Source organism: Dasypus novemcinctus, chromosome 6 (assembly GCF_030445035.2).
Source record: "Dasypus novemcinctus isolate mDasNov1 chromosome 6, mDasNov1.1.hap2, whole genome shotgun sequence".
NCBI classification, from domain to species: domain Eukaryota; kingdom Metazoa; phylum Chordata; class Mammalia; order Cingulata; family Dasypodidae; genus Dasypus; species Dasypus novemcinctus.
In genome coordinates this window covers 27,663,154-27,681,621 of record NC_080678.1, presented here as the reverse complement: position 1 = coordinate 27,681,621, position 18,468 = coordinate 27,663,154, and the positions used below count along the sequence as shown (strand labels likewise).

The 18,468-nt window shown below is 39.4% G+C and overlaps 1 long non-coding RNA gene across 1 annotated transcript in view; it reads right to left on the bottom strand.

Moving 5' to 3' along the window:
- LOC131278685 (uncharacterized) overlaps positions 1 to 18,468 on the bottom strand; it is a 31,425-nt gene that overhangs the window by 6,802 nt on the left and 6,155 nt on the right. The gene's annotated exons all lie outside the window — the stretch shown is intronic.

The following is an 18,468-nucleotide window of genomic DNA, read 5'->3' as shown; positions in this document are numbered from 1 at the left end:
ACAGACAGCAAAAACAGCAGGGTAGGAGGAAGGGAAGGGGGGAAAATAAAGAAATAAATATTTTTAAAGAATGAATTACTAGATAAATTACATAAAAAACAGAGACATATAAAATACAAACCTATTTCTTACTATCAAATTTAACAGACACAAAATTGCATTTCAATAAGTATAATTAGAGTAAACATAATATAGGGGAAAATAAGTAACTGCAAATTCTGTAAATGTTGGTCTATCAATGGAGAGTATTGCTATTACTCTCATACCATTTTGTTATTCTGCAATCATAACAAAACAAAAAATCGCATGCAAAATAGTGTTTCCCCACTTCTTTTGGACTAAACAACAATACATCAATATTTAGGGTTTTTAATGTAACAATTGCACATGCTTATTACTTGCTAACCTATCTAATCCAGACAGGATGGTCTACAATGCTACTCCCAAGGAATAATTGTGTATTGAAACTATTTCTATGTTTTGTTCCAATAAGAACTTTAGTGGAGAAAACAGGCTCACAAAGGTTTGTTGGTGGGAACACAACAAGAGATTTTTAAAGCAATTTTAAAACCTCAGGGTTTTCATCTTTCACTTCTATCCCAAAGTGATTCTGTATTTCTTAAATTCATATTCAATTCTCCATCATTAACCAGTTCCAACAGTTTATCCTTTAAAGTTAAATCAAATTATCTTTCAATGAAAGCAATGGATTAGGGATTCATGAATTTCTCACACATAGATCTTCTTTTGATAGAAATAAAATTTACAATGTACTAACAAATCCAAAAGGCATTTGGTCATACTGTTTCACAGATGTGTAACATCGAGATCATCACCAACTTCATTGGTGATTGTTGTTAAATTATGGAACATGTACCACTGGAAAAAACTTCTTCCAAGTTTCTTTCATTTTCTCTCCTCAATCTTACCAGCCATTCAAAATCATGTTGCATTATTTCCTTGCTTGGAAGTAGTAAGACCCTTAGTAATACCAAAGATATCACACAAATAAACTCTGATTGTCCAATTCACATTTTGTAAAGACTGGAACCTCTTAAATGTGTTTTCTTTCCAAAAGTTGACAGTCATATATGGAAGGCATAGATTAACTAAAAAATAATGTTTTTTTTTTTAGATTTTATCCCTAACCCCCCATTGTTTGCATTCACTGTTTCCTCCTTGTGTGTTCTGTGTCTGCTTGTCTTCTTTTTAGGAGACACCAGGAACCAAACCCAGGACCTCCCATGTGGGAGGGAGGCACCCAATTGCTTGAGCCACCTCTGCTCCCTGCTTTCTGTGTCTCTCATTGTGTCTCCTTGTTGCATCACCTTGTTGCATCATCTTGTTGTGCCAGCCCGTCACGCCAGCTCTCCCTACCAACCTGTCACATCAGCTCACTGTCTTGCTCATTTTCTTTAGGAGGCACTGTGAACCAAACGTGGGATCTCCCAAGTGGTAGACAGGCACCCAATTCCTTGAGCCATATCTGCTTCCCATGTTTTGTTTTGGTTTTTTTTCACTTTCTAGAAAGTTTGTTCCGTATTCTTTTTCACTTTCTAGAAAGTTTGTTCCGTATTCAAACATTCCTGACAGAACTTTTCCCTTCAGTAAGAATCCTACCTCAGAGTGCAACAACAGTTGTTTATGATTGGCTTCCACATTAGCACACAACAAAGAGAATGACCTTAAATTTTATGCAGTAGCCTTTGCTTAATTTGCAATTTTTTTTACCATGTCACTAGGCATACTGTTTAGTTAAGGTGGCATTTTTTTCATTGCAAGACATTCTTGATGAAGGAAGTTGTGTATTGATTTACGTTCTCCTGCAAGTTCATTAATCTGGATAACTGCAGATTGTCTTTCTGTCAGTGTAGCTGCACCATTAAAACACATTGCTATACAAAACGTAAACTCAAGCCACATTTGTTGAAGGTGAAATCCTTCATAGCTTCAGAGCTAGTTGTGTTTGTCATCAATGAAGCTGAAAAAAAGAATTCATCCTCATCTCTCCATCATGTTCAAGTTGCACAAATACTAAATTAACTGTCATATTGTCAATATCTGAGCATTCAAGAAATTGCAATGAAAAATATTTTGCAAACTGTATTTGTTTTGAGTTAATATGAATTTCATTAGCCAGTCGCTGAATTTGTCAAGCTATGAAAAACGATATCTGAGCTACCTTCTTTGCAGATTCATCCATTTTCAAGATCTTTGATGCAGTCTTGCATTAATACTTTTCTTTTTTTAATTTTAGCATCTCAAAGTACTACTTTATAAGAAGCTCACAAATCACTACTGCTCAAATGTGAAATGTACACCTGCTTATCTGCTTCTATCAATTTTTTAATTAAATATTCTTTCTTTCTAAGTGCTCTTTAGATTTTGGACTGATTCCTTTGGTTTTGTATATAAATGCTGCCCAAATTTTGATGGTTTCATGTATAAGCCTTATTAGCTAGTACAATTCTGCAAATAACACACTCAGGTTTAGTACTTCATCATCAATTATGCTACTCAAGACATGAGGGATCATACTTCTGCATAACACTAGTACAAGCTCTTTGGTTTTCATCTCTTCAGAATGACTTCCATAGTCATTATTTGTTTTACTATTGCTGCTGTATTTTAGGAAAGATGTGTCTTTTCTTGACTAAAAGAAGTCTAATGAAACTTGATTTAATACTTGTAAATTATAGTTAAAAATAAGTATTACAAAAATTGGCTTCCCTCATTTAGCTAATATTTTTAAATTATAAATTAAAAAAACAGGTGTTTTACTAAAATGCTATATTAAATAAACAAAGATAACAAATTATAAAAATGAATGTTAACACAATGAACCAAGTGATAGAAGATGGAGAGTGGTTAACAGTACAAATATGAGAATATTCTCTCATGAACTATAACAAATGTACAATACTAATATGCGGTGTTAATAATAGGCGTACCAAATGTATGCTATGGCCCATAGTTAGTGGTAATCGTCTGATGATGTTCTTTCATAATCTGTAAAAAATGTTCCACAACAATGTAAGGTATTGGTGGAGGGGTGATGTATGGGAATTCTATACATTATACATGATTGTTTTGTAAGCTCACAACTTCTCTAATAAAAAATATACATTAAAAATAAATTTTTTTTTCAGATTTAAAAAAATATATTTTATTTATTTATCTCTCCCCACACCCTCATTGTTTGCACTTGCTATGTCTGTTCATCTTCTTTGTTTCTTTAAGAAACAAAGGAACTGAACCCAGGACCTCCAAAGTGAGAGGGAGGCACCTAATCATTTAAGCCACCTCCCTTCCTTGCTCTGTTGTGTCTCTAATTATGTTTTTCTTCTTGTGTCTTCTTGTTGAGTCATCTGTCACATCAGCTTCCTGCACCTGCCCATGGCGCCAGCTCTCTGTCCTGCTCGTCCTCTTTAGAGGTTCTGGCACTAGGAACCTCTGCTCCATGCATTGTTTTCTCTTATTATGTTTTTCTTCTTGTATCTCTTGTTGCGTCATCTTGTTGTGTCAGCTTGCTGCACCTGCCTTTTGTGGCAGCTCACTGTCTTCTTTAGGAAGCACTGGGAACCAAACCATGGACCTCCCATGTGGTAGGTGGGAGCCTAATCACTTGAACCACATCTGCTTCCCATTCTCAGACTTTTTTACTTTAGTTTACAGGTGACCAAGTAATGTTAAAATATCACATATTATGTGGTTCTACTGCATGCATAGCTCTTGATACACATGACTTATCAACAGCACACAAACTGGCTTATACTCTGTTCAACAAGTTCCCTGATCACACATGAATTACTATAAAAATTGAATTGCTGTAAAAGTTTCCAAAAACCTACCTTCAATTTCTGTGCTGCTCTTACTGTGAAATGATAGTTTATGGACTGCAAGGTCTACTAGTGAATAAGTGGTAGACCACCTTTCTCCCAATCTCAAGCCTTCCTCATTTCCTTTTCTTTCTCAGTTCATCTATTAAATTAGTTATTGAGAACATTAAGTGGCATTACCCATGAGAAGTATTTACCATAAAGCCTTGTACAAAGTAGATGCTCTGACTATTAATATCAACCCACAAGGTTCAAAGGAGACTGGTATCTCACCAACCAGAGTCTCGGCCTTCCAGTCTCCCTTGGGACAAAGTCTTAGGGGGAAGGGTCAGTTAATTGGCACCATTCAATGATCAAGGACATCCACCACTATTTGCTGTCTGTATTAGTCAGCCAAAGGGGTGCTGATGTAAAATACCAGAAATCGGTTGGCTTTTATAAAAGAATGTTTCTTTGGGGTAGAAGCTTATAGGCCATAAAGCAGAAGTTAACTTCTCTCACCCAAGTCTGTTGCCACGTATTGGAGCAAGATGGCTTATGAAGTCTACAAGGGTTCAGGCTTCCTCTTCTTCTTCCTTAAGGCTCCATGGTCCCAGCTTCTTCCAATATCAGCTGTAAGCTGGGGTTAAGTCTCACCTCTCTCCTGGAGCTTGTTTCTCTCTGTGTTCAGCTGCACTGCTCTCTCCACAAGGCCAGCTGTAAACTATCAGGCAAACGGCTTGTCTCTCTTTCTGGGGACTCTGCCTTGTCTAATGGAGCCTTCTCTCTTTCCTCATATATCTGTTTCTCTGTGTGCTTACTTTCCGGGCTCCAGGATCAAAACTCCAGCTTTCTCCTCTGCCGTGTCATTTCCCCTTGGTGGGCAGGGACTCAACGTCCTACTGATGTGGCCCAATTAAAGCCTTAATTATAATTTAATCAACTAAGAGTGAAACCTCTGAATCCAATAAAATATAATATGCCCAGAGGAACAGACCAGTTTACAAACTGGTTTATTTTTGGAATTCATTAATAATATCAAACTGTTCCACCATCTTTCTCAGTCCTACCTGTTGAGAAGGAGCTGCCATATACATCTTTATGTACAGATCTCCATATTACGGTGTTATGAGAATGGTGCCCCCAGGATCCATGCAGTGCAGTCTACACAGATGTATACAGTGGCGTTGTCTAGACTAGCCAAGGCCAAGTCTTGGCAGTGGGCACAGAGTCTTTCCTCCCAGATGATAGACTCACCAGCGTACCTCCCAGGAAAGTTACTGTGGTGATTATAAAACCAGTTTAGATAGTATAATATAATCAGACAATATACCAAAGCCAAATCATATGCTAATTCTATGTTCAATTTTCTGAAGAACCATCAGGCTGATTTTCACAGTGGCTGCACCATTTTACAATTCCACCAACAATGTATAAGGGTTCCAATTTCTCCACATTCTTGCCAACACTTGTTATTTTCTGTTTTGTTTTGTTTTTGTTAATAGCCATCCTAGTGGGTATAAAGTGGTATCCCATTGTGGTTTTGCTTTGCATTTCCTTAATGACCAATGACGTGGAGCATCATTTTACATCTTTTCATGTGCTTATTGGCCATGTGCATACCTTTTTTTTTTCATTTTAAAAACAATTTTTTGAAGTATATAATTTATACATGAACATACCTAAACAATAAGTATATAGTAAAAGTTGTGACTTCACAAAACAAACATGTATAACATTATACAGGGCTCCCACACATCACCCCACCACAAATATCTTGCATTATTGTGAAACGTTTGTAACAAATTGTGAAAGAACATCATCAAAGTATTACTACTAACTATAGTCGATATCTTACATTGGGTGTATTTTCCCCCAACCCACCCTATTTTTTTGTTTTTGTTCATAAACCATACAATCCATCCAAGGTGCACAATCAATGTCATTTGATACAATCAAAGAGCTGTGCATTCATCACCCAATCAACCCTAGAGCATCTTCCTTACTCCAAAAAAACAGATAAAAACTCCCAAAAACACCACTATTATACCTGTCTGTTAACATTACCAATTACAAATTCTATGGTGTGCTTTCACCATTTCTATTCATTTCCAAACATTTCCAAACAACTTTTTACCAATTCTGCATAGATTAAACCTCAGCTTTGCATTATCTAACCACATTCTATTCTCTGGTCACTTATATTCTAGCTATTTAATTCCATGAGTTGCTCAATATATTTAGTTCATAACAGCAAAATCATACAATATTCGTCCTTTTATGACTGGCTTGCTTCCCTCAACATGATGTCTTTCAGGTTCATCCATGTTGTCATATGCTTCATGACTTCATTTCTTCTTATAGCTAAATAATATTCTACCATGTGTATATACCACAATTGGTTTATCCATTCATCAGTTGATGGACACCTCGGTTATTTCCATCTTTTGGCAATTGTGAATAATGTCCCTATGAATATCAGCGTAGAGATCTCTGTTCTTGTCACTGCTCTCAGTTCTTCTGGGTATATACAGTGGTACTGCTGGATCACATGGTAGAGCAATATCTAACTTCCTTAGGAACCACCAAACAGTCCTCCACAGTGACTGTACCATTCTACATTACCACCAACAGTGAATAAACATTCCTATCTCTCCACATCCTTTCCAACACTTTGGGTTTTCTGTTTTTTTTAATGGAATGCTAGTAGGTGTGAAATGAGATATCATTGTAGCTTTGATTTGCATTTCCCTAATCACTAGTGATGTTGAACATTTTTTCACATGTTGTTGTTTGTTTTTTGCCATTTGTAATTCTTTAGAAAAATGTCTATTCAAGTGTTTTGCCCATTTTTTAATCAGGTCATTTGTGTTTTTCTTGTTGAGTTGTAGGATCTCTTTATATATCTTGGATATTAGACCCTTGTTGAATGTGTGATTTCCAAATATTTTCTCCCTTTAAGTAGGCTGCCTTTTTACCTTCTTCATGAAGTCATCTGAGGTGTATAAGTGTTTAATTTTGATGATGTCCCATTTATGTTTTTCCTTTTGCTGCTCGTGCTTTAGGGTATAAGGTTCAAGAGACCTCCACCTACTACAAAGTCCTGTACACGTTTCCCTACATTATTTACTAGGGGTTTTACATCCTGGCTTTTATGTTTAGGACTTTGTTCCATTTTGAGTTGATTTTTGTACAGGAAGTGAGATAGGGGTCTTCTTTCATTCTTTTGGTTATAGATATCCAGTTCTCCCAGCACTATTTGTTGAAGAGACTGTTCTGTCTCAGAAAAGTAGATTGGTAGGCTTATCAAAAATCTGTTGACCATAGAGGTGAGGGTCTATTTCTGCACTCTCAATTCTATTCCATTATCAGTGTGTCTATCTTCATGCCAATATCATGCTTTTTGACCACTGTAAATTTATAATACAATTCAAGGTCAGAAAGCATGAGTCCTCCAAATTCACTTGTCATTTTTAGGATGTTTCTCACTCTTTGGGACCCCTTTCCCTTCCAAATAAATTTGGTAATTGACTTTTCTATTTCTATAAAGGGCGCTGTTAGAATTTTGATTCGTACTGAACTGAATCTATAAATCAACTTGGGTAGAATTGACATCTTCTCAATGTTTAGTCTTCCAATCCATGAACACAGAATATCCTTCTTTATGATTAGGTCTTCTTTGATTTCTTTTGGTAGTGTTTTATAGTTTTCTGAATACAGATCCTTTACATTCCTGGTTAAATTAATTTCTAGATATTTGACTTTTTGTTGCTATTATAAATGGAATTTTTTCTTGGTTTCCTCCTCAAATTGCTCATTACTAATGTATAGAAATGCTGATTTTTGCATGTTGATCTTGTATCCTGCCACTTTGCTGAATTCATTTATTAGCTCTAATAACTTTGTTGTAGATATTTCAGGATTTTCTATATATAGGATCATGTCATCTGAAAATAGTTTTACACCCTCTTTTCCAATTTGGATGCCTTTTATTTCTTTCTCTTGCTTAATTTCTCTAGCTAGAATTTCTAGCACAATGTTGAATAACAGTCATGACAGTGGACATCCTTGTCTTGTTATGATCTTAGAGGGAAAGCTTTTCCCTCTTCCCCATTGAATATGATGTGGGCTATAGGATTTTCATATATGTCCTTTATTATGTTGAGGAACTTTTCTTCTATACCTGTCTTTTGAAGTGTATTTATGAAGGAAGGATGCTAGGGGAGCAGGTGTAGCTCAGTGGTTGAGTGCCTGCTTCACATGTGAAAGATCCTGGGTTCAATCCCTGGTACCTCCTAAAATTAATTAACTAATTAATAAAAAAGAAGGATGCTGGATTTTGTCAAATGCTTTTTCTGCCTTAATCGAGATGATCATGTTTTTTCCCTTTAGTTTGTTAATATGGTATATTACAGTAATTGATTTTCTTATGTTGAAACACCCTTGCATACCAGGAATAAAACCCACTCAGTCATCATGTGTAATTCTTTTAATATGCTGCTAGATTCTATTTGCAGGTACTCTGTTGAGAATTTTTTTATGTATGTTCATTAGAGAGATTGGTCTGTCATTTTCTTTTTATCTGGCTTTGGTATTAGAGTGATGTTTCAGGAAATGTGTTAAATGTGTGGGTAATTTTCCCTTTTTTTTTCTTTTTTTTTTTTTGGTAGAGTTTAAACAGGATTGGTATTAATTTTTCTCAAAATATTTGGTAGAATTCACCTGTGAAGCCATCTGGTCCTGAACTTTTCTTTGTTGGAAGATTTTTTTTTTTTAATTTATTTTTTGTTTCTCTGCCCTTCCCCACCCCACCCCCCACCCCGTTGTCTGCTCTCTGTGTCCACTCACTGTGTGTTCTTCTGTGTTCGCTTGTATTCTTGTCAGTGGCACCGGGAATCTGTGTTTCTTTTTGTTGCGTCATCTTGCTGCATCAGCTCTCCGTGTGTGCGGCGCCACCCTGGGCAGGCTGCACTTTTTTCATGCTGGGCAGCTCTCCTTACAAGGCACATTCCTTCCATGTGGGGCTCCCCTACACGGGGGCAACCCCTGCGTGGCAGGGCACTCCTTGCACGCATCAGCACTGTGCATGGGCCAGCTCATCACATGGGTCAGAAGGCCCTGGGTTTGAACCCTGGACCTCCCATGTGGTAGGCAGATGCTCTATCCATTGATCCAAATCCTCTTCCCTGTTGGAAGATTTTTGATGACTGATTCTATCTTTATAGAGTCAATATAGGTTGTGCATTTTTAGGAATTTGTCCATTTCATCTAGGTTGTGTAATTTGTTGGCTTATAGTTTCTCATAATATCCTCTTATGATCCTTTTTATTTCTGTGGAGTCAGTCATAATGAACCCTCTTTCATTCCTGATTTTATTTATTGGCATTTTTTCTCCTTTTTCTTTTGTTAGTCTTACTAAGGGTTTCTTGATTTTATCGATATTCTCAAAGAACAAACTTTTGGTTTGTTGATTTTTCTCTATTGTTATCTCATTTTCAATCTCATTTATTTCTGCTCTAATTTTTATTATTTCTTTCTTTCTGCTTGCTTTGGGATTGGTTTGCTGTTCTTTTTCTAATTTCTCTGGTTTTTCAGTTAGATCTTTGATTTTAGCTCTTCTTTTCTTCTTTTTTCTATCTGGTTGCGTCATTGTCTTTTTTTTTCCTTTTCCCTTCCCCTTGTTGTCTGCTCTCTGTATCCATTCACTGTGTGTTCTGCATCCGCTTGCATTATCAGGTGGCACTGGGAATCTGTATCTCTTTTTGTTGCATCATCTTGCTGTGTCAGCTCTCTGTGTGTGTGGTGCCACTCCTGGGCAGGCTGCCCTTTTCACACAGGATGGCTCTCCTTGCGGGGCACATTCCTTGTGTGTGGGGCTCTCCTACACAGGGGCACCCCTGTGTGGCACGGCACTCCTTGCATGCGGCAGCACTGCACATGGCCCAGCTTACCACACGGGTCAGGAGGCCCTAGGGATCGAACCCTGTACCCTCCATATGGTAGGTGCATGCTCTATCAATGGAGCCAAGTCCGCTTCCCATCATCGTTTTTTGGTGCATCACTTCCCTGAACATGGGGTCTGCACCTCTCTGCACAGGTCTGGAATGCCTTTTTTTTTTTTTTACCAGGAGGTCCTAGGGATTGAACCTGGGTCCTCCATATGGTAAAAGGGAGCTCAATTGCTCAAGCCACAGCCACTTCCCCTCTTCTTTTTTAATGTAGGTATTTAGGGCTGCAAATTTCCCTCTCAGCACTGCCTTTGCTGTATCCCATAAGTTTTGACAAGTTGTATTCTCATTTTCATCTTGAGATATCTAGTAACCTCTTTAATTTAATTTTTGTCTTTTTTAAAAAGATACATAAATCACAAAAAATGTTACATTAAAAAATATGAGGTTCCCATATACCCCATACCCCACCCCACTCCTCCCACAACAACCACCTCTTTCATCATTGTGGCACATTCATTGTATTTGGTGAATACATTTTGGATCACTGCTACAATGCATGGATTATAGTTTACATTGTAGTTTACACTCTCCCCCAGTCCATTCAGTGGGTTATGGCAGGATATTTCTTCTTTGACCCACTGATCGTTTAGAAGTGGGTTGTTTGCCTCCATATATTTGCAGTTTCCCCCTTTCCCACCTATTGATTTCCAGCTTTATTCCATTATGGTCAGAGAAGATGCTTTGTATAATTTGAATCTTCTTAAATTTATTGAGAGTTATTTTGAGGCCCAACATGTGGTCTATCCTGGAGAATGTTCAATGAGCACTTGAGAAGAATGTGTAACCTGTTAATTTGGGGTGTAATGTTGCGTTTATGTCTGTCAGGTCCAGCTCATTCATCATATTGTTCAAGTTCTCTGTTTTCTTGTTGATCTTCTGTCTAGTTGTTCGATGTATTTATGTGAGTGGCAAGTTGAATTCTCCAACTACTATTGTAGAGATATCTATTTCTTTCAGTTTTGCCAGAGTTTGCGTCATGTACTTTGGGGCATCCTGGTTTGTTGCATATATATTTATGATGGCTGTTTCTCTTCCTGGTGTGTTGTCCCTTTTATTAATACATAATGGCCTTCTGTATCTCTTCTTACTTTTTTGCATTTAAAGACTGTTTTGTCTAGCACCATTTGAGCTACCCGTGTTCTCTTTTGGTTACTATTGGCATGAAATATCTTTTTCCAACCTTTCATTTTCAGTTTATTTGCATCCTTTGGTCTAACTGAGGTAAGTAAGGTGAGTCTCCTGCAGACAGCATTTAGGTGGCTTATGTTTTCTTATCCATTCTGCAGGCTTTTTTTTTTTTTGGTACCAGGGCCAGGGATTGAACTCTGGACCCCATATTTGAGAAGCGGGCACTCAACCACTGAGCTAAACCAGCTACCCCAAGTTGGTTTTTCATTTGTTTGTTTGTTTTTAGGAAGTTTTGGAGATTGAACCCAGGACCTCATAGATGGTAGCAGGTGCTCAACCACTTGAGCTACACCTGCTCCTCAGCCTATGTCTTTTGATTCGGATGTTTAATCCATTAACATTCAATGCATTACAGTAAAGGCATTTACTTACTTCACCATTTTATCCTTTGACTTTCATATGTCATTCTTTTTTTTTTTTTTAATTTATTTCTCTCCCCTTCCTCCCCCCAGTTATCTGTTCTCTGTGTCCATTCGCTGCATGTTCTTCTGTGACCACTTCTATCCTTATCAGCAACACCAGGAATCTGTGTTTCTTTTTGTTGCATCATCTTGTGTCAGCTCTCCGTGTGTGCAGTGCCATTCTTGGGCAGGCTGCACTCTTCTTTTGCACTGGGCGGCTCTCCTTATGGGGTGCACTCCTTGTGCGTGGAGCTCCCCTACGCGGAGGACACCCCTGAATGGCAGGGCACTCCTTGTGCGCATCAGCACTGTGCATGGGCCAGCTCCAAGTGGGTCAAGGAGGCCCGGGGTTTGAACCGCGGACCTCCCATGTGGTAGGCGGACGCCCTATCCATTGGGCCAAGCCTGCTTCCCTCATATGTCATTCTTAATTTCGTCCATCTTTTTACCCTTTTTATTACCTTTCTGATAGTCTTCACTTCTCCTTTCTCCCCCAAGTCTCTCTCTCTTCTCCCTCTTTTTTCCCCCTAGCTATAGAACTCCATTTAGTGTTTCCTGCAGAGCTCAATTCTTGATTTCAAACTCTTAGTTTCTGCTTATTTGTGAATATTTTAAACTGTCATATTTGAAGGACAGTTTTGCCAGACAAAGAATTCTTTGCTGTTAGTTTTCTCTTTCAGTATCTTAATTATATCATACCACTGCCTTCTTACTTCCATGGTCTCTGAAGAGAAATCCACACTAAGTCTTATCGGACGTCTCTTGTATGTGATGTTTCCCTTCTTCCTTGCTGCTTTCCGAATTTTCTCTTTTACCTTTGTCATTTGACTTTCTGAATGTTATGTGTCTTGGGGTATATCTTTTTGAGTTTATTTTAATTTATTTTAATCCTGGACACATATATTCATGTTTTTCATGACAGTTGAGAAATTTTCAGCCATTATTTCCTCAAATTCTCTTTCGGCCCCTCTTCCCTTCTCTTCTCCTTCTGGAATTCTCATAACACGTATGTTGGTGCATTTTGTGCTATCATTCAACTCCCTGAGCCCCTGCTCAAATTTTTCCCTTCTTTTCTTTGTTCTTTCTTTAATTTCAGGTGTTCTGTCCTCTACATCACCAATCCTTTCCTCCATATTTCAAATCTGCTGTTGTGTGCCTCTACTATTTTTTTCAGGAGGTACTGGGGATTGAACCTCATGTGAGGCAGGCACTCAACCACTGACCTACATCCACTCTGCATCTACTGTATTTTTAAGCTGACTTATTGAATCTTTTATTCCAATACGCTGTTATTTTTCTATCCAAGATTTCAAATTTTCCTTTGTGCTTACCCAGTGTCTTCTATTTTTTTTTTTAACAATTTTTATTTATTTCTCCCCCCCCCCCTCATTGTTTGTGCTCACTGTCTGCTTGCCCCCTCCTCCCCTTTTTAAGGAGGCACCAGGAACCTTACCCAGAACCTTACCTCCTCCCATGAAGGAGAGAGATGCCTAATTGCTTGAACCACCTCCACTCCCTGTTTGTCATGTCTGTCATTGTTTCCTCAATGTGTCTCTTGGTTGCATCATCTCACTGCATCATCTTCTTGTGTCAGCTCGCTGCACCAACCTGTTGCATCAGCTGTCTTGCTCCTCTTCTTTAGGAGGCACCAGGAACCAAACCCAGGACTCCCTGTGTGATAGGCAGGAGCCCCAGCTGCTTGAGCCACATCCATTCCCCTTATCCAGTGTCTTCTTAATGTCTTTTATTTTTTTTATATAAGATTAGTTTTTTTAAAGATTTATTTATTCTCTCCCCCCCCCCCCCCCCAATGTCTTTTAGCCATGTTGTCCTTCAACTCTATGTATTGATTCAGGAGATTTGTGTGAACCTCGGTTGGTTGTTTCAAGTCCTGGATCTCATTTGGGGCTTTGATTTGTTCCTTTGCCTGAGTCATATCTTCCTTTTTCTTAGTGTGGCTTGTAACTTTTTGCTGATGTCTAGGCATCTGATTTTGATGCTGGGTTTACTCTGATGTTCAGTTTCTCTCGGTTGCCTATGGATTTACTGTTAAGTAGCTGTGTGCTCCTATCACTATTCTTTGACTTTTGGTTCAATTTGTTCTAGATATTTAGGATTGCCTCTATTTAATTGCTCGAACCAGGGCCAAGGACCCATTAATGAGGGTAGGCCAGTTTCCAAGGTCCTTGGAGAGGGGGCAGTAAAGGCACCTGATTGTCTATTATTTTTTCCCCTTTTCATGTACTTTTCTGGCCTGCCAGGAGATCGTGCTCTTTGGAATACCTCTCAGCTCAGACCCAGGTACTAGGGAGGGAAGGCGCTTGGTCTAACTCTACGGTGGGTTGTGCAGAAGCAACATCCTCAGGGCTTACCAAGCCTCACAAACAAACTTTCTCAGAAGCTATTCTCCTCTCTCGGCTGGCTAAACCCTCTCTCCCTCTGCCTCCTCAGATACTTGCCCAGGGCAGTGAGGAGGATGTTTGAGAAGGCAAATTACCATTACAATGTCACAGCCCCACTCGTACAAGGTCACAGCCCCACCCAACCTGGAAGTCTGGAAGTGTGCAACCCCTTCAGTGCAGAAGACCAAGTTTGCTGGCCAAAACCTAAATTTGCTATAGGGTTTGTCCCCCCCCCCCCCTTTCTTGAGGAAGATTACCCTTGCAACCCCCTTAGTTGCAGCCACTGTAGTCCACAGGCGCTGCAGTCTGAAGATTGCTGTTTGATCTGAGTGAAGGGGGATGGGTGCAGCTACTGCTGCTATAGCTTTAAAGACTCACAAGATTTTTCCAGCCAGCTGAGACTCCTTTCCTTCACCCCTCTCTCTTCTGGGTGGTTTCTCACCTTCCCCTGGTGTCCTGAGCCCCAGAGCAGCCCTCCAGACAGTCTCTGCCTGTCTTCTAGCTATTTTTTTCTGTGAGAGAAGTGATTCCTCTGCTGCCCTAACCCTCCATCTTCCCAGAAGTCATCCTTGTATATCTTCTTTAAAGAAATGCCTATTCATGTCATTTGTCCATTTTTAAATTGGGTTATTTGTTTTGTCATTGAATTGTAGCAGTACTTCATATATTCTAGATATTAGACCCTTATCAGATATATGGTTAACAGTTATTTTCTCCCATTCTGTAGGTTGTTTTCACTTTCTTAATTATGTCCTTTGATGTAAAAATGTTTTTAATTTTGATGAAGGCCATTTTAGCTATATTTTTCCTTTGTTGCTTGTGTTTTGGTGTCATACTTAAGAAATCTCTTCCAAATCCAAGATTATGAAGGTTTCCTCTGATGTTTTCTTTCTAGAGATTTATGGTTTTAATAGCATTTATGTTTAGGTCCTTGATCCATTTAGAATTCTTTTTTTTTTTAATATGGCATCAGACAGAGGTCCAATTTCATTCTTTTACATGTGGATATCAGTTTTCCCAAACCCATTTGTTGATGAGACCATTCTTTCCCCAATTAATGTACTTGGTACCTCTTTTAGTTTCCTGGGCTGCTCAAGCAAAATATCATGCAAAGGGAAGACATAAAAAATGGGAATTTAATGGCTCAGAGTTTTGAAGCCAGGAAAAAGTCCAAATCAAGGCTTCATTAAGGTGATGCTTTCTCTCCCAAAGACTGTGGTCTGGGGCTGGCTGCTGGTATTGCATGGTCTTGACTTCCTCTGTCAATGGCAATGCACATGGTGGCTTCTCCTGGCCTCTCAGTTCTCATTTGGGTTTGGATTAATAATTTCCTGCCTTCCAGGGCTTTCTCTCCATCGGTCTGAATTCATTCCACTTATAAAGGACTCCAGGAATAGGATCAAGCCCCATCCTAATTGAGGTGGGCCACACTTTAGCTGAAATAGCATCATCAAAATTTCCTATTTACAATAGCTTCACACCCACAGGAATGGGTTAAGAACATGTTTTTCTGGAATACACAACTGCAAACCACCACAGAAATCTTGTCAAATATCAATTGGCCATAGATGTATAGGTTTTTTTCTGTACTCCTCATTCTATTCCATTGGTCTATATGTCCAAAATGAGGGTACTTATATACAAAACAAAATCTCATTTTGTCTCTGAGTTAAAAGATAATTTCAAGCAAAAGCTCATTGTCTCTTAATTAAAGCCAAGATAGTACTAATTGGGAGAATCATTCGGACTTATGTGTTGTATATCTTGGTAACACAATCCTTAGCACACTAAGTTTGTTAGGAAACGTAATATACTATAAAATATAGAAGACCTTTTTTTTTTTTTTTAAAAAGATTTATTTATTTATTTAATTCCCCCCCTCCCCTGGTTGTCTGTTCTTGGTGTCTATTTGCTGCGTCTTGTTTCTTTGTCCGCTTCTGTTGTCATCAGCGGCACGGGAAGTGTGGGCGGCGCCATTCCTGGGCAGGCTGCTCTTTCTTTTCACGCTGGGCGGCTTTCCTCACGGGCGCACTCCTTGCGCGTGGGGCTCCCCCACGCGGGGGACACCCTTGCGTGGCACGGCACTCCTTGCGCGCATCAGCACTGCGCATGGCCAGCTCCACACGGGTCAAGGAGGCCCGGGGTTTGAACCTCGGACCTCCCATATGGTAGACGGACGCCCTAACCACTGGGCCAAAGTCCGTTTCCCTAGAAGACCTTTTAACGCAGCAAAATAAATGAAAAATCTTGAAAGCTCATGAGTGCCTTTAGCAAAGTTTTTTAAAAACAAATTATTGTGCTCCTAGATATTTTCCAAAGGTGTTAAAAATGTATGGTCCTAGTTTGAGTCTTTTGTAGACCCCAGAAAATTACATTCTTAAGCTAACCCATTCCTGTACATGTAAGCCTTTTGTATGTGGAACTTTCGGGTTAAATTCAGTAAAGGGGTCTTTTGATTACATCAATTCAGTTAAGTGCCTTTGATTAGATTACAAGGGCCAGGTGGGTCCTAATCCTGTTACTGGAGTCCTACATAAATGGAGGAGAGGGCAGAGAAAGAGATCTGCCATTTTACCCCGGCATGAGAGAGGACTCCGGGATCCCCTGCAGCTGCAGAAACACAGATAAACCCCAAGAGGCTGGAATCAGCAGAACACAGAGGCACAGAAAGAGGCTCTCAAGAGGCTTAAAAAGAAAGAGCCCTGAGGAGAGGGAAGAGACACGCCATATACCTGATCACCCACAACTGAGCTTGGGGAGAAAGTGAGCCTGGAGATTGGTTGCCATTTTGCCTTACCATATGGCAGGAGTCCAGGATCAGCAGAGCAGCTGACTTTTGGTGAGACAGCATTTCTGATGATACCTTAATTTGGACATTTTCACAGCCTCAGAACTGTAAGATGTTACTCTAACAAATTCCCATAATAGAAGCCAACCAATTTCTGGTATTTTTGCATTGGTAGCCTTTAGGAAACTAAAACACCCACCTTTCGCCCATTCCTGTACTAGTTTCAGTGGATCAACCCCCAAATACATACCTGAACTCAAATTCTTATGAGCGTCTATGGAAACTAAAACTGAGTCAATTAGTACCAGAAATGTCCTAGAAAGCAAATCCTTAAGATGGGATATTGGAACTGAATTCTGGCCGCAAGATGTCTACAAGGAGGTAGTTGCAGGTAGTAAGAGGAATGATGATAACCTTTGGCATGCTCTATGTATTAATTTGCCAAAAGGGTGCTGAAGTAAAGTACCAGAAACCTATTGACCTTTATAAAGGATATTTATTTGGGGTAAAAGCTAACAGTTATAAGGCCCTAAAGAGTCCAACTCAAGGTTGCTTTCTCATCAAAGTCAGTTGCCACATGTTGAAGCAAGATGGTCGCTGATTTCTGCAACAGTTCAGTCTTCCCCTCTGGGCTTCCTCTCTCCCAGCTGCAGGCTGGCATAGGGTTTGCCTCTCAGGGCTTCTCTTTCTCCTGGCAAAGGGCTCATTTCTTTCTGGGCCTTCTATACCAGTCTTGGCTTGCTTCCCAAGTCAGCTGTAGGCTATCAGGCAAATGGTCCATCTTTCCCTAGAACTTCAGCTATTTGAGCCTTCCCCTTTCAGTCACATAGCAGGATCAAAATGACAGAGCTCTCTTTCTTCTCACATGTCTTCTTGAGTGAGTATCCATTTATATCAGCCCACCAATGGGGTGGGGACTCAACCTGAGTCACACCTTACTGATGTAGCCCAATCACAAGCTCTAATATGATTTTTATCAAGTAAACAATCACAGCCCCTCACTGAATTTAATACAATCAAAGGGTATCACAACCAGAGGAATAGATTAGTTTACAAACAACCTTTCTCTTTTTGGGATTCATAAATAATCTCAAACTGTCACACTGTAGCAGTTTAATTACAACTCAACATAGGGATGCTATACCGGTGGAATAACATGCATAGGCTTTATAAGATAAACCCTAGAAGGTGAAAAATATAAAGGGCATTGATAATTATGGGCACTGCTAAGTTGGTTGGCTGTGGTAAGTGAAAAGTGCTGAAGGAAAAAAAAATGACAGGCTCAGATCACCCAACTATCAACTCAGGGCATGGTGTGAAAGTCAGAAGGACTCAGTGGCAACATTTGTAGAGATTCTAATCTTCTTCAGCTGGATGGAAGACTACAATGTATATCAGACTCAGGAACTGATTATAAGCATGGCCGATGATGAATTCATACCTTGGCAAGTCTTCTAAAAACTGGGATTAGACATCTGGGTGAATGTACTTGAGAACCTTGAACTCTCAAACGTCCTCAAATCCTTTGAGGTGGCATAAATGCCCCCTTTCCCACCTTGCTAAATGATAACAGCCTCCCTGTGCCTGGTGTGACAGTTTGAATCTTTTGTGGACACCAGAAAATACTGTTCTAAAAGCTAATCCATTCCTGTGCCTGTAAACCTATTGTAGGTGGGACCTACATTGCATGACCCAGGGTAGATCTTACCCCTCTTACTGGAGTCCTTTATAAATGGAGGAATAAAAAGCTGCAGATACAGAAAAAAGCTAAAGAGATAGAAAAGAACCCAGGAGCTGAGAGAAGACCCTGGAACCAGAAGCTGGAATCAATGGAACACAGAGACTAAAAGGAAGCCATGT